This window comes from Xyrauchen texanus, chromosome 11 (genome assembly GCF_025860055.1).
Source record: "Xyrauchen texanus isolate HMW12.3.18 chromosome 11, RBS_HiC_50CHRs, whole genome shotgun sequence".
Taxonomy (NCBI): Eukaryota; Metazoa; Chordata; class Actinopteri; order Cypriniformes; family Catostomidae; genus Xyrauchen; species Xyrauchen texanus.
Genome location: NC_068286.1, coordinates 14,848,676 through 14,864,301, shown reverse-complemented (window position 1 = coordinate 14,864,301; position 15,626 = coordinate 14,848,676).

Sequence of the window (15,626 nt, the reverse complement as noted above, 5' to 3'; positions counted from 1 at the left end):
GGTTTGGAGGTGGGATATGGGAGAAGTTACCCCTATCCATAAGAAACAGATTTGTCATGCAGAGAGAAAATTGTTAATTCATCACTGAATAGAATGAAATCAACGAATTCAATGTTTTTAAATGTCTTTTGAAGTCATTAATGTGATTTTAAGTTACTTGTCCTATCCTCTCACAATCATACAATTAAACACTCGTTTGGAATCTTAATGTGCACATTCCTTGTGTCATTTCCTCCTACCTTTGTATTTTCTTTGCTTTTATCTTGCACTTATTCAAATTTAATAGAGTGATTCAGTGAGGTTAAGAATTAGCTATGTTTTGATTGTGGGACATCGGTTTAGGAAGCACACTGTTGTGACCATATGGCGGGATCTGTTGGTGACCTTTCTTGCCTTATTAGGAACAATCAAATCACCAGGGACTGAAAACCTTCCATGGAATGAAAACGAAAATGAAAAACCAACGATTATTATTATTATTATTATTATTACTTTATTTTTTTGCAGAACGTTTCTCAGTTGTTTCTTGGTATTCACTGAATTATTGTTAGATATGATGCATTAATACAGATTTGATGCTGCCAGGTTCTGACAGAGAAAGAGATCTGGAATTAAAGCAAATAATTAAAATAAAATAACAAAATTATTTTAAAACAATTATTACATTTTTAATGTAAAATAATTCAGCTTAAGATGATGTTTAGTCCAAACACATCCAGCATGCATGCAGGTGAGAGAGATTATGGCAATTAATTGATTTTAGATGACCAGATTTTGAAATATTTAAAATAGTTTGGGGGATTTATTCAATATTAAGAAAACATTTATTGAAAATATGTTATTTTATATAGGCTACTGTATAAAGTACTTTGTTTGTTATGATTTATACATTGATAATTCCTGCTTATTGGTTGAAGCAAGTCACATTTCAGGCAGGTAAAACAATTTCTTTAGAGATCTGGTAACTGTCATTTAAAAAAACAAAACTTTATTAACTGTTCTTTAATTTTGTTTACATTATTTGTTTACATTAAACAGTAACAGTATTACCAATAGGAAAGGAGGCAGTGGAAAGCTGGAACTGGAGCGAAAAAATACAGTTTCTGCTACGAAGTGAAAAACTTTACGTCCTTAGTCCTTGCAAATCACTATAACTTATAAAAATAAATTTTTCTGTAAATTAACCTCATGGAAACATAAAAGACAGATTGCATGTTATGTATTTTTTTTAGGTTTTGTTAAAAAAAAATACAAATACAAATAATTCAATTAATAATAATTCAGTGAAGTAGATTTTAAAAAAATTGTACGGTCATAAAAACGCATTTGTTCATGGAACTACTTTCTAATGCGGCGGATCAGAATATGCCGTTGCTGGTTCAAAACAAATGAAGAGTCCAAGCCTTCATTAGTAATTCAAAAAGTTAACTTCAGAAATAGTATCACGGCTTGTGCTGTGTCCAACAAATTATTGGATAAACAAGGATGGATGGATGTGTGTATGTGTGTGTGTGAGAGAGAGAGAGAGAGAGAGAGAGAGAGAGCGTGTGTGATCGCCTGTTGCCACACCCAAGCAGAGATGTTGTCAGCTTTCTGAAGGTCATCTTTCTCAGTGGAAAAATAGCGTCCAAGCGGGGGTATTTCTCCCTATTTTACTAGCCGGTGCGGTAGTCATTCACTAAAGAAATTGCAATGTCCTCCATTCTAAACAGTGTGTCCACACCAATGTGGAAAGTCCGATAAGAGGTAAGTGCCCATTCTGTTGTGTCTCTCAGCTGTGATGAGCCGTGATGCTGAAGTTGTTCATTTAAAGCTGTTTAAAGCTATTTCCTTGCTTTAGTAGTAGTAAAACATGCGATGACGAAGAGCTGTTGTATGTAAATGGCTGAAGCGACTTCACTTCAAGTCACATAACTGGATCATTTTACACACAAAATGTATCTATTGCCGCCACCACCTGCTGGCTAACATATGTAATGTAAAAAAAAGACAAACCACAGCTCTTAACAGATCTGCACTGCTCTTACACTTTAGTTTAGAATGGCACGAACATACAGTGAAGGGTCGGTGCACTGATGGAACGTCTCTCGTCCAATCAGATTCGAGGACCGGAACTAACTGTTGTATATATATATATATATATTGGGGTAGACAGAGAGAGAGTAGAGAGAGATGAAAAAAACTCTTACTCTTACCAGTTCTCTGATACGCCGCAGCTTGTTCCTCGGCCACTCCTCCACCCTCTATCGGACGACAGCCGCTCCTCTCCGGGCGGATCAGAGGCAGTCCTCCAGCCCCTGGTGGACGGAACGCCCCGCCGCATTCTCGGGGAACAGAAGGGGTCTCCCCCGCACTTGGCAGCGGTTCTCTCGCTCCAGGCGGTCGGCAGTGAGCCCCTCCCCGCTCGCAGTCGGCGGTCTTAAACCCTGGCGCGTTTCAGCGGCCGGTAGGGAACTCCTCCGCCCCTGGCAGCGGCCCTGACCGCTCCAGGTGGTCGGTTAGGAGCCCCTTCTCCCCTCGCGGTCGGCGGCCATCGTCCTCTTTCAGGCGGCTGGGCTGCTCGTCCCCCGGCAGATGGCCGCGGCTGCTCCATTGGGGTTGACGGTAGTGGCGAGAACTCTACTACGGCGTATCCCTCCTCCTTCCCGGGTTTTGGCACCAGTGTAAAGTGATCAATGGAAAGGAGGAGGCGAGAACAGGCTTTTCAATATAAATAATATTTAATGATAAACTTAAAAGACAACATAAACACACACATGACTGTGGCAGCGGGGGCGTGGTCAAGCGCCCGTCCGGGAGAGGAAATCGGTAAGGGCGCTTACACCTGAGCTAAATTATGCCTAAACACCTGTCTCTAATTCCAGTGAGCACGAGGAGAGCGGCATAAAAACAGACACAGAGCCTCCAGACGGGGAGAGAGACCACAAGCAGACCCAGTGTTTGTCATTTGTATTGTGTGTGCAAATAGTGTGAGGAAAATATAATTAAAAAGACTTACCTTGAGAGGAAGACCTGTTTCCTGTCCTCCTTCACTAGAACGGTGCGACACTGGTGCCGAAACCCGGGACATTATGGAGCAAAGTCGCCCCATAGAGTCCTCCCAGCTGGCAGAAGTCCTCCAATCCCTCGCGACGCTGCATCAAGGCCACCAGCAATCCCTGCTTGAGCTCCGGCAGGACCAAGATCGGCGGTTTTTTGAGATCATGCGGGCTCAGGCAGAGGACCGGCTCGCCATCCGGAGCCTCCTCAGCCAGGAGACGGAGCCGGCCACAGCCGTGACCCCGGACAGCCGCGCTACGCTACCCCCCCCACGTTACAGAAGATGGGGGCAGCAGATGATCCTGAGGCCTTCCTCGACTTGTTTGAGCGGACGGCCGAAATCTGGGGCTGGCCGCCCGAACAGTGGGCAGCCCGTCTAATTCCTCTCCTGTCCGGGGAAGCTCAACTCGCGGCACAACAACTGCCGGCGACAAATCTCCTGGCTTACACTGACCTGAAGAGGGCCATTCTGCAACGGGTCGGTCGGAGCCCGGAAGAGAATCGCCAGCTCTTCCGGGGCATGAAGTTGATCAGTGTCCACTGATGGAGGTGGGGACGGTGGTGCGGGTCTCCGACGTCCCGCAGGCTGCCCCCTCTTAGGGCTGGAGCATACCGGATTCCAGTAAGGATCAGGGGGGGTATTTACCAAGCTTTGCTGGATACCGGCTGCAATCAGACCACCATCCACCAACGCTTGGTTCAACCCGGGGCTTTGGGTTTATCTAAACTGGTGAGGGTGAGGTGTGTGCATGGGGATGTTCACAAATATCCCATGGTGACACAATTATTGATTCCACGAAGCCGCCGGGAAATGGTTTTCCAGGCGGCTCACTACAATCCTATGGCCGGTCACCTAGGGGAACGGAAAACACTTCTCCGTCTAATAGCCCATTTCTATTGGCCGGGCATTGGCGGTGACGTCCGCAGGTGGTGTGCGGCGTGCCGTGAATGTCAGCTGGTAAACCCACCGGCCACCCGAAAAGCGCCATTGCGCCTCTACCATTAATCGAGGTCCCCTTCGAGAGAATTGGGATGGACCTCGCCGGGCCATTAGAACGGTCAGCACGCGGACATCGCCGTGTTAGTCCTAGTGGATTACGCGACGCGATATCCGGAAGCAGTGCCTCTGAGCAACATCTCCGCACGTAGTGTTGCAGGGGCACTCTTCAAGATAATCTCCCGGGTGGGGATTCCGAAAGAAATCCTCACCGATCAAGGCACGATCGGTGTCACGAACACTTCGCGAACTTTACGAGCTCTTGGGCATCAAATCGATTCGCACTAGCGTTTACCACCCGCAGACAGATGGCCTAGTGGAACGATTTAATAAAACGCTCAAAAACATGATCCGTAAATTCGTACACGAGGACGCTAGAAATTGGGATAAGTGGCTAGACCCCCTGTTGTTTGCAGTACGAGAGGTCCCACAAGCCTCCACCGGGTTCTCCCCGTTTGAGCTGCTGTACGGGCGACGCCCCCGCGGTGTCCTTGACGTCATCCGCGAAGCGTGGGAGGAGGGACCTTCTAATAGTAAAAATGAAATTCAGTTCGTTCTCGATCTTAGAGCAAAACTCCACACACTGGGGCAATTAACACAGGAGAATTTGCTCTAAGCTCAAGAACGCCAACGCCGGCTGTATGACAGGGGTGCTCGGCTACGGAATTTGCACCGGAGATAAGGTACTCGTGATTACTCCCAACATCGAAGCTCTAAATTACTCGCCAAGTGGCAAGGACCCTTTGAGGTCACACGACGAGTTGGGGATCTCGATTATGAAGTTAAACGTACCGATAGAGGGGCGACGTCAAATTTATCACCTCAACCTCCTGAAATTATGGAGGGAGGAGGCGGCCTCTGTGACGTTGGCCACGGTAGTTCCGGAGAGGGCGGAGCTCGGGCCGGAGGTAAACAAAAACTACAATCTCAACACTCCGGTTACTTGTGGAGACCAACTCTCACCGCGGCAGCTCACAGAGGTTTCTGAATTATGTGTTTTCCCCTCTACCGGGCCGTACAAACATCATACAGCACCACATCGAGACCTAGCCGGGCGCGGTGGTGCGTTGCCACCCCTATCGCTTACCCGAACATAAAAAGAAAATAGTACGGGAAGAATTAGATGCGATGCTTGATATGGGCGTAATAGAGGAATCCCACAGTGATTGGTCCAGCCCGGTTGTTCTTGTTCCCAAGAGTGATGGGTCTGTGCGATTCTGTGTGGATTACAGAAAAGTCAACGCGGTGTCTAAATTTGACGCGTACCCAATGCCCCGGGTTGATGAACTGCTCGATCGGTTAGGTACTGCTCGATTTTATTCGACCTTGGATTTAACAAAGGGTTATTGGCAGATCCCCTTGACACCAATGTCCCGTGAGAAAACAGCCTTCACTACGCCGTTTGGGTTACACCAATTTGTGACGCTTCCTTTCGGTTTGTTTGGGGAACCAGCCACGTTTCAGCGACTCATGGATCGGATCCTCAGACTGCACACCGCGTACGCCGCTGCCTATTTAGATGATATTATCATTTATAGCAATGATTGGCAGCGGCACATGCAACATCTGAGGGCCGTCCTGAGATCGCTGCGGCGGGCGGGCTCACAGCAAACACTAAGAAGTGCGCGATTGGGCGTGTGGAGGTACGGTATCTGGGGTTCCACTTGGGTCATCGCCAGGTGCGGCCCCAAATTGATAAGACCGCGGCGATTGCGACTTGCCCTAGACCGAAGACCAAAAAGGGGGTGAGGCAGTTCCTGGGGCTGGCTGGCTATTATAGAAGGTTTGTGCCTAATTATTTGGACGTCACCAGCCCGCTGACTGACCTCACTAAAAAGGGGGCTCCAGATCCAGTTCAATGGTCGGAGCAGTGTCAACAGGCGTTTATGCAGGTTAAAGCCGCACTTTGTGGGGGGCCGCTTCTTCATGCACCTGACTTCTCTCTCCCTTTTATTTTGCAGACGGACGCTTCAGACAGAGGGCTGGGGGCCGTACTCTTGCAGGTGGTGGAGGGGGAGGAGCGCCCGGTGCTGTACATTAGCCGTAAGTTCTCCTTAAGGGAGACTAAGTACAGCACTGTGGAGAAGGAGTGTTTGGCCATCAAGTGGGCGGTCCTCACCCTCCGGTATTACCTGCTGGGGCGGGCCTTCACCCTCTGCTCGGATCACGCCCCACTCCAGTGGCTCCACCGCATGAAGGATACTAACGCCCAGATCACCCGTTGGTATCTGGCTCTCCAGCCCTTTAAATTCAAGGTGGTCCACAGACCGGGGGTGCAGATGGCTGTCGCCGACTTTCTCTCCAGGAATGGGGGGGAATGGTAGACAGGCCAGATGGTGCCCCGGCCTGAGTCGGGCGGTGGGGGTATGTGGCAGCGGGGGCGTGGTCAAGCGCCCGTCCGGGAGAGGAAAGCGGTAAGGGCGCTTACACCTGAGCTAAATTATGCCTAAACACCTGTCTCTAATTCCAGTGAGCACGAGGAGAGCGGCATAAAAACAGACACAGAGCCTCCAGACGGGGAGAGAGACCACAAGCAGACCCAGTGTTTGTCATTTGTATTGTGTGTGCAAATAGTGTGAGGAAAATATAATTAAAAAGACTTACCTTGAGAGGAAGACCTGTTTCCTGTCCTCCTTCACTAGAACGGTGCGACAATGACGTTTCTTCTTTTTTATAAAAACAAACCTGAACAAATCCAGTCATGTTAAGATTAAAGCTGATTAAATTGTGTCATTTCTGCAATAATAGCGTCACCAAAAGGAACAACAAAATTAAACATTATTTTCAAACAGCTTTTCCTAAAACACACCCTATATTCCATTGGTCGATCAAACAGATAGTCTTATAGTGAGATAATCTCACACTATTAGTTGAATCAATATTGATGTGTTGTGATGAACTGGTTGGGAAGCTTAAACAAAAAGAGCAATATACGTCACAGAGCCGCAGGGCTGACACTTTTCGGGGGAAAGCAACCCATGAATGGTCTCTGCATCTTACGTTGCGATATGAGACATTTTTTAACATAGAAAAAATTACACAGCAGCTTTAAGAGAGTGGACTTTCACAAAAACAACAGAATTCAGATGTTTGTTAATATTACATTGTAGTACAGGCCTGGTTCTCATGATTCTGACAATATAGTTTGGGGGCTACTAAACTCTAAATGTGCCTATAATTACGATAATTCAATCTGTACTTGTGAGATCTTGTGGGAGTTCAGTGGCTGACTTAGGAATTAAATAATACTACCCATACTCTTACTACTTCTGCCATATCTATATGGCATAATTAGTAACAGTAGTATTGTAGTATGCCATTTCATATTCAGCAAATGAAGAAACAACCATCATCCAAACATCTGGTTTACAAGAGCAGGTTATCACTTTCACATGGCACAGCACTAACTTGAATGACAAAATAAAAACATTGACAATAAACCAGAATAGCCCCTCTTGTGGTCATTATTGCACATTTTGCATTAATTCTTGCATATCAAGATACAACGGTGCTCATTAATAAACTTGGTTGATTAAAATAGGTGTTCTCATTCTGTACTTGTACACAGATCATCTGACGTTTAAATAACATACAGGTGAAACTCGAAAAATTAGAATATCGTGCAAAAGTTCATTAATTTCAGTAATTCAACTTAAAAGGTGAAACTAATATATTATATAGACTCATTACAAGCAAAGTAAGATATTTCAAGCCTTTATTTGATATAATTTTTATGATTATGGCTTACAGCTTATGAAAACCCCAAATTCAGAATCTCAGAAAATTAGAATATTGTGAAAAGGTTCAGTATTGTAGGCTCAAAATGTCACACTCTAATCAGCTAAACACCTGCAAAGGGTTCCTGAGCCTTTAAATGGTCTCTCAGTCTGGTTCAGTGGAATTCACAATCATGGGGAAGACTGCTGACCTGACAGTTGTGCAGAAAACCATCATTGACACCCTCCACAAGGAGGGAAAGCCTCAAAAGGTAATTGCAAAAGAAGTTGGATGTTCTCAAAGTGCTGTATCAAAGCACATTAATAGAAAGTTAAGTGGAAGGGAAAAGTGTGGAAGAAAAAGGTGCACAAGCAGCAGGGATGACCGTAGCCTGGAGAGGATTGTCAGGAAAGGCCATTCAAATGTGTGGGGGAGCTTCACACGGAGTGGACTGAGGCTTCAAATGTCGTATTCCTCTTGTCAAGCCGCTCCTGAACAACAAACAACATCAGAAGCGTCTTACCCGGGCTAAAGAAAAAAAGAACTGGTCTGTTGCTCAGTGGTCCAAAGTCCTCTTTTCTGATGAGAACAAATTTTGCATCTCATTTGGAAACCAAGGTCCCAGAGTCTGGAGGAAGAATGGAGAGGCATACAATCCAAGATGCTTGAAGTCCAGTGTGAAGTTTCCACAGTCTGTGTTGGTTTGGGGAGCCATGTCATCGGCTGGTGTTGGTCCACTGTGCTTTATTAAGTCCAGAGTCAACACAGCCGTCTACCGGGACATTTTAGAGCACTTCATGCTTCCTTCAGCAGACAAGCTTTATGGAGATGCTGACTTCATTTTCCAGCAGGACTTGGCACCTGCCCACACTGCCAAAAGTACCAAAACCTGGTTCAATGACCATGGTATTACTGTGCTTGATTGGCCAGCAAACTCGCCTGACCTGAACCCCATAGAGAATCTATGGGGCATTGCCAAGAGAAAGATGAGAGACATGAGACCAAACAATGCAGAAGATCTGAAGGCCGCTATTGAAGCATCTTGGTCTTCCATAACACCTCAGCAGTGCCACAGGCTGATAGCATCCATGCCACGCCGCATTGAGGCAGTAATTAATGCAAAAGGGGCCCAAACCAAGTACTGAGTACATATGCATGATTATACTTTTCAGAGGGCCGACATTTCTGTATTTAAAATCCTTTTTTTTTTTATTGATTTCATGTAATATTCTAATTTTCTGAGATTCTGAATTTGGGGTTTTCATAAGCTGTAATGATAATCATAAATCATAAAATCATAAATCATAAAATCATAAATTATAATTTATCCATAATCATAAAAATTATATCAAAGAAAGGCTTGAAATATCTTACTTTGCTTGTAATGAGTCTATATAATATATTAGTTTCACCTTTTAAGTTGAATTACTGAAATTAATGAACTTTTGCACGATATTCTAATTTTTCGAGTTTCACCTGTAATTCGTCATACTCCTAGGCATATGTTTTACTCTTGCCTTTTATCATTGCTCTAAGATTCAATAAAGTGCTAATTTACTTTGTATGAAATCACTTGTAGAGATGACAGATGAGGTTTAACCCATCATTTAAAAAAGACCTACCTGTCCACTTACCTAAATGTAACATGGCTAACTAGTGGCGAACTTGCTGTACTGCAGGTTAAGAAATGTACAGGTAATTAAGGATTGTGGCGATAAAATGGCTTATTTACGGTGTTGGTCAAAATGCTCACATACCATTATGCGATGGGCCATAATAACCAGGAAAATAATAATTTTTCATATAATATTTCATATAATTTCCTACGAGTTTGTTCGTATAAATTTGTACGATTTCATCTTGTGCAAATGCCCGGATGTCTAATGCAGAAGGACATGCTTATTAATATTATAACCTTACCCAAACCCCTTATCGAAACCTAACTGATCAGCAGTTGTGTGTTACACAAGCCAAATTTCAGTCATGAACAGACCTACGTACGTCATTTCTGAAGACCAGCCCAGTACAAATTTGTTTGGTTCGTGAATGGGCTACTCCACGACGATTACAGGAAAAACAATGTATTGCTTTGTGAAACTATGATAACAAATGCAGTTATTTAATTTGTCTGGCCCTGCCCACCTATACTTCCTGTTTTAGGATTTGGGCAATTTCTTGCTTTTGTTGTCGTTGTCATTTCCGTCTTTCTCGCTTATAGTTTTGTACACGGAGTTCACCACAGCTTTATAGTTTTGCTTTAAAATGCAAGGGTAAAAAAACTTTGATTTGTTCACATTTTGTTATTTTATTCATCAATTTTTTTTATGTTAAATAGATACACATAACCCAAACATTTAATCAAAGATGGCATCAAATTGTCCCTAGGGAGGTATGGAGTCATTCTTAATCTTCTCTCATTTTACCCATTACATTTGTAACGCTGGTTTGAGATGTGAAAGTTTCTGGTATTGTGAGATCCTTTTGAAGTAGTTTAGAAGAAGAAGAAGAAGAAGAAGAAGTTTTATTTATATAGCGCCTTTCCATAGCTCAAGGTTGCTTTACATTGTACATTTCTCAAATACATTTAGACGCCCTCACATACATTACAGCAACATAGGATACATAGAGTCACCTTATCCAAAATGCATGTTAAATAGATATGTTTTTAATTGGGTCTTGAAAGTGGGTCTTGAAAGTAGCCACAGATGAGGTTTAGACCTCATAATAGGCCTAAATGCATATGCAGCCGGGAAAATGGTCACCTACCATACTGGAGCCCAGCAAAAAATATTATATAGACGATTTCTTCATATTTTACTGCATTAGGACTCATTTTTCACATTTTACACAGTTTCATAAGTATGTTTGAAATTGATTAGCCTATAGATTTTTATTTATGTAATATTTACTTCATATTTTATTACACAATTTGTGTAAAAATGGGTGTTCCCTAACGGTATGCTTATAGTGTATTCTCTTTTTATATTATCATGTGTTTCATGATAATATAAAACTTGTTATGTAAAACTTTGTGCTAACTTGACAAAGTTTTAGAGGAATATCTGATTTAGGAATTTTTTTTTTTTTTTTTTTTAACCCTGTTCACCTGCAGCATCTCCATGTATCAAGTCCTGTTGTCCCCTACAGAGGACATGCACAGAATGAAAATTAATGTCTTGAAAAACAAAAATCACGCTCTGCCCTGACATTTCCTGTAGATGTTTATTTACAAGAAACTATTTGAAAATCAAGTACAGCCTATATTATAAATAGAAAATATACTTATTATCCTTTTTCCACATTCTTTATTGAGCACCTCTTTCTTTCCATAGAGGTTAAGGAATTTCCCTTCATTTCTTCTCCTCCACCCCAATAAAGTATCTCTATCTGCAAAAAGTGTTGATAAAATAAAGGTGCTTCCATCATTTTATTTATGACTGCACATATGTTTTACTCTGATATTTAACCAAATATGTGGGAGCTGCCATCGCATTACCCTTGAGGAGGGACAAAGTTAATTTTATCTTTTGTATTCATTTTTGCCCATTTAAATGTTTTATCCTTGTCTGACTCAGAGATGAGCGGGAATGTTTTTTTTTTTTTTTCATTCAGGTTTCTGATGGAAGTGCTTTGCATTAGAAAGATGAGTCAATGGACTATAAAGAGCAAGGGCAAGTATGATACAGGCTGGCCAGGGTTTTATGAAGTTCTCATTGAGATTTCCTAAGGTTAACATTATATTGTATTGTACATGACTGGTCTAGGCCTGCCCACAGGACTAGGAGGAACCAAAGGATGTGGATTAATTCTGGGAGGACAGAAATATCACTCAACCAGGAAATATTAAGTTTTGTGTTCCATTGCAGAGATTGTTTCTTCTTTTTATTTGTGCACTTATTTGGATACTTTTCCATCTCTGAAATACTGCGAATTAAAATAAATATCTCTGATGGAGCCGGTACTGCTCTGCACCTGTACTGTAACTGAGCTGTTGGCTCACGGGTACTTGGTTTCAAATCCATCCCCTTCTTTCCCACTTTCCTGTCTACCTCTACTGTCCTGCAAATAAACGCTAAAAAGCCTCAAAATAAATAAACTTCTACACTGTAGAAAATGTCTGTATTTTTAACAGTAAAATGTTTTTTTTTTTTAAATGCTACAGTAAACAAATGTAAATTGGTTAACTGGTAGTTACCGTAAAATATCCGTATTTGTAAAATATATATATATTTAAAAAGACAATACATGTAGATTTGTGGTAAAATGTTTTAAAAATATTTTTGGTACATTATTTTACCGTATAATTACCAGTAAAAATGTACATTATATTTAACAAGAGAGTACTGAAAATTTACTTTTTACTGTTAATTGTTGTTCAAATTATGGTAAAAAACATTTCAACAGCGTTCCCAGAATTCCCTGCATGACCCATTACATTTCATTATAATTTACAGGAATAGTTATGTTTCTTCTTATTTTTAATATCAGTTATGTAGTTTAGTTAATGTTTATTACATTATTTTAATTTCACATATGTTACCCTGATGATGTTTATTGTTTGTGTGTGTGAGTGCAACATGTGTCTCTACATGTTTATTGGTCATTGGTCCTGGAACGGCCACTATTGGTGAACTTCATATCATCATGTGCCCTTCTGAAATTACTATGGTGATTAAAAATCATTAAGTGAAAAGCAGATTTTTACAGTTTCAGAAGGTTCGTATATTAAGTTTATTATTTAATAATATATACAACATTGCTGCACCATAAAATATAATGGAAAAACAGCAATTTTAAACTGTACATTTTACAGGTTCTTGTTACGATTCCATTTTGTCTGGCCTGTGTTGTACCCGTGTCATCTGTTCCCACCGGACTACACTTCCCATAATCCCATGCTCTTATCACTTCCAGATGTTCACAAATGAAAACAATAGGGAACAGCTGGAAGTGATAAGAGCATGGGATTTACATAATTATTCCTCATGTACGTAATTCCCTGTTTTTCTGTTCTCCTTTGTCATTTGCTAATGTTTCTCCCGTTCATGCGCCTGTTCCAGTGCTGTTTGTTTACTACCTGGTTTCCTGTCTTGCCCTGTTTCTGCATTTTTCCTGCCCTGTATTTTGTTTTATTGTTTTTAAAGTAGATGCGTTTAGATCCTGCTCCTGTGACCTCCCTCATTGCTACAGAACAACCGACCCAAACCGAAAAGGATCTAGCAGCGCCCTTCATTCGGCTGACACGAGCGAACTTACCTGTCCTGCAATATTCCACGTCTGAGTCTGCTCCACGTCTTGTCAAAGCCACGACTGAGTCTGCTCCATGCCAAGTGACAGTCAAGTCTGAGTCTGCTCCATGCCATGTCCCAGTCATGTCCGAGTCTGCTTCACGCCATGTCCCAGTCAAGTCCGAGTCTGCTCCTCACCATGTCCCAGTCAAGTCCGAATCTGCTCCACGCCATGTCCCAGTCAATTCCGAGCCTGCTCCACGCTATGTCTCAGTCAAGTCACAAAGACCCTTCACAGCTTGTCAGCACTCCTGCCTGCCACGGCCAACAAGCCAATGGCCATGCCTGCCACGGCCAACAAGCCAACACCTAAGCCTGCCATGGCCAACAAGCTGGAAGCTTCGTACGTCCCAGAGCCAGCGTTGCCAGCCTCGCCCATCCCAGAGCCTGCGCTGCCTACTTCAGCTGCCCACAGGAGGAGGAAGAGGAGAAAAGCTCAAGTCTCTACCAGTGTTCATGACCACAGAGGTCGTTTCCAAGTCTCTGCCCATGTTCACGACCATAGAGGTCGTCTCCGAGTCTCTGTCTATGCCCACGACCACAGATGTTGTCTCCGAGTCTCTGCCCATGTTCACGACCACAAAGGTCATGTCCAAGTCTCTGCTCATGTCCACGACCACAGAGGTCATTTCCAAGTCTCTGCTCATGTCCACGACCACAGAGGTCATTTCCAAGTCTCTGCTCATGTCCACGACCACAGAGGTCGTTTCCAAGTCTCTGCTCATGTCCATGACCACAGCGGTCATTTCCAATTCTCTGCTCATTTCCATGACCACAGAGGTCGTTTCCAAGTCTCTGCCAGTATTCACGACCACAGAGGTCATTTCCAAGTTTGTACCAGTGTGCACGACTACAGAGGTCATTTCCAAGTACTCTGCCAGTGTTCACGAACACAGAAGTCGTCTCCGAGTCTCTGCCAGTGTTCACTACTACAGAGGTCATTTCCAAGTTTCTGCCAGTGCTCATGACCACAGAGGTCATTTCCAAGTCTCTGCCAGTGTTCACGACAACAGAGGTCATTTCCAAGTCTCTGACAGTATTCACAACCACAGAGGTCGTTTCCAAGTCTCTGGAAACAACCTCAGTGTTCACGACCACAGAGGTTGTTTCCAAGTCTCTGTCAGTTTTCACAACCACAGAGGTCGTTCCCTAGACTATGTCCATACCTACGACCACAGAGGTTTTTCCTGAGACTATGCCCATGTTCACGATCACAGAGGTCGTCTCCAAGTCTCACCCTATGCCCACGACCACAGAGGTTGTACGTGAGTCTCTGTCTATGCCCACAACCACAGAGGTTGTTCCCGAGTCTCAAACCATGCCCACGACCACAGAGGTCACTCCCAAGACTCTGCTCATGTTCATGACCACTGAGTCCATTTTCCAGTCATCCTGGACTCTTAGACTAAAGCTTGCCACAGCTCTGCCTTCAACGGCTTCACCCCTTAAGTATTCCATGGCTCCACCTTCCATGGCTCTGCACCTCGAGGCTGCCATGACTCCACTTACCACGGCTTGCCAATTGAGTCTCTTACGGCTCCGACTTCCACGGCTTCTGTCCTGATTCACTGTTGTCTGCCCTGTGTTTTACCCATATCATCTGTTCTCAGCAGACTACACTTCCCATAATCCCCTGCTCTTATCACTTACAGCTGTTCCCCATTGTTTTTACATGTGTGTCATTTACCTAATTATCCCTCATGTGTATATAATGCCCTGTTTTTCGGTTCTCCTTTTTTGTCTGTTGTTAATGTTTCTCCCCGTTCATGCGTCGGTTCCAGTCCTGTTTGTTTACTTTTGTTTTACTTCCTGGTTTCCTGTCCTGCCCTGTATTCTGTTTTATTGTTATTAAAGTAGCTGCGTTTAGATCCTGCTCCTGTGACCTCCCTCATTGCTACAGTTTTGTAAATTTGTTTAAATTTTTTATGTATTTTTTACATAATCATTCTGGCAACCCAGTTTTTTTTTAACAGTGAAAATAGTCCCACTGTGTCTTTAATTTAACCAATGCTGTACCACATATATGTTTTATAAAAAAAAGCATCAGTACACAAGACTATCAATTTTATTAGTCTGGATAGAGCTTATAATTTCCCACTCTGTCTGTGAATGTTTACTACAGAGCTAAGAACACTCCAGCATTCTACCGCAAACAATGATGCATTAAAGATGTATTAAGACTTAAATTTCAATGATTTGCAACGTTATTAAAATATTATAGCTCTTGTAAAAAACTGCTAAAGGAATTTCTATTATAATTTGGAAACAATCCTAAAGGGTTAGGGTTGCACATTATGTGGCCTGGGTTCCAGAAGTATATTTCCCCTTCATTTTCTCCATAGGCATTTAAATATTTTTCAGTATATAGTTCTCAGCTCTAAACAAATCCAAACCAGCCCTGAGATGAATTATTTAGATGAATTTGATTGCAAGCAATTAAAGTATTTGAAAATCTGTAAAACAATAAATACACTTAAATAAAATCTTTATGAAGGTATCAAACATTAACAAAGTTAATAATCAATATAAGAAAGCAATATATTTATATAAATACACAAGAGATTAAGGAAAGATTTGAACAAAAC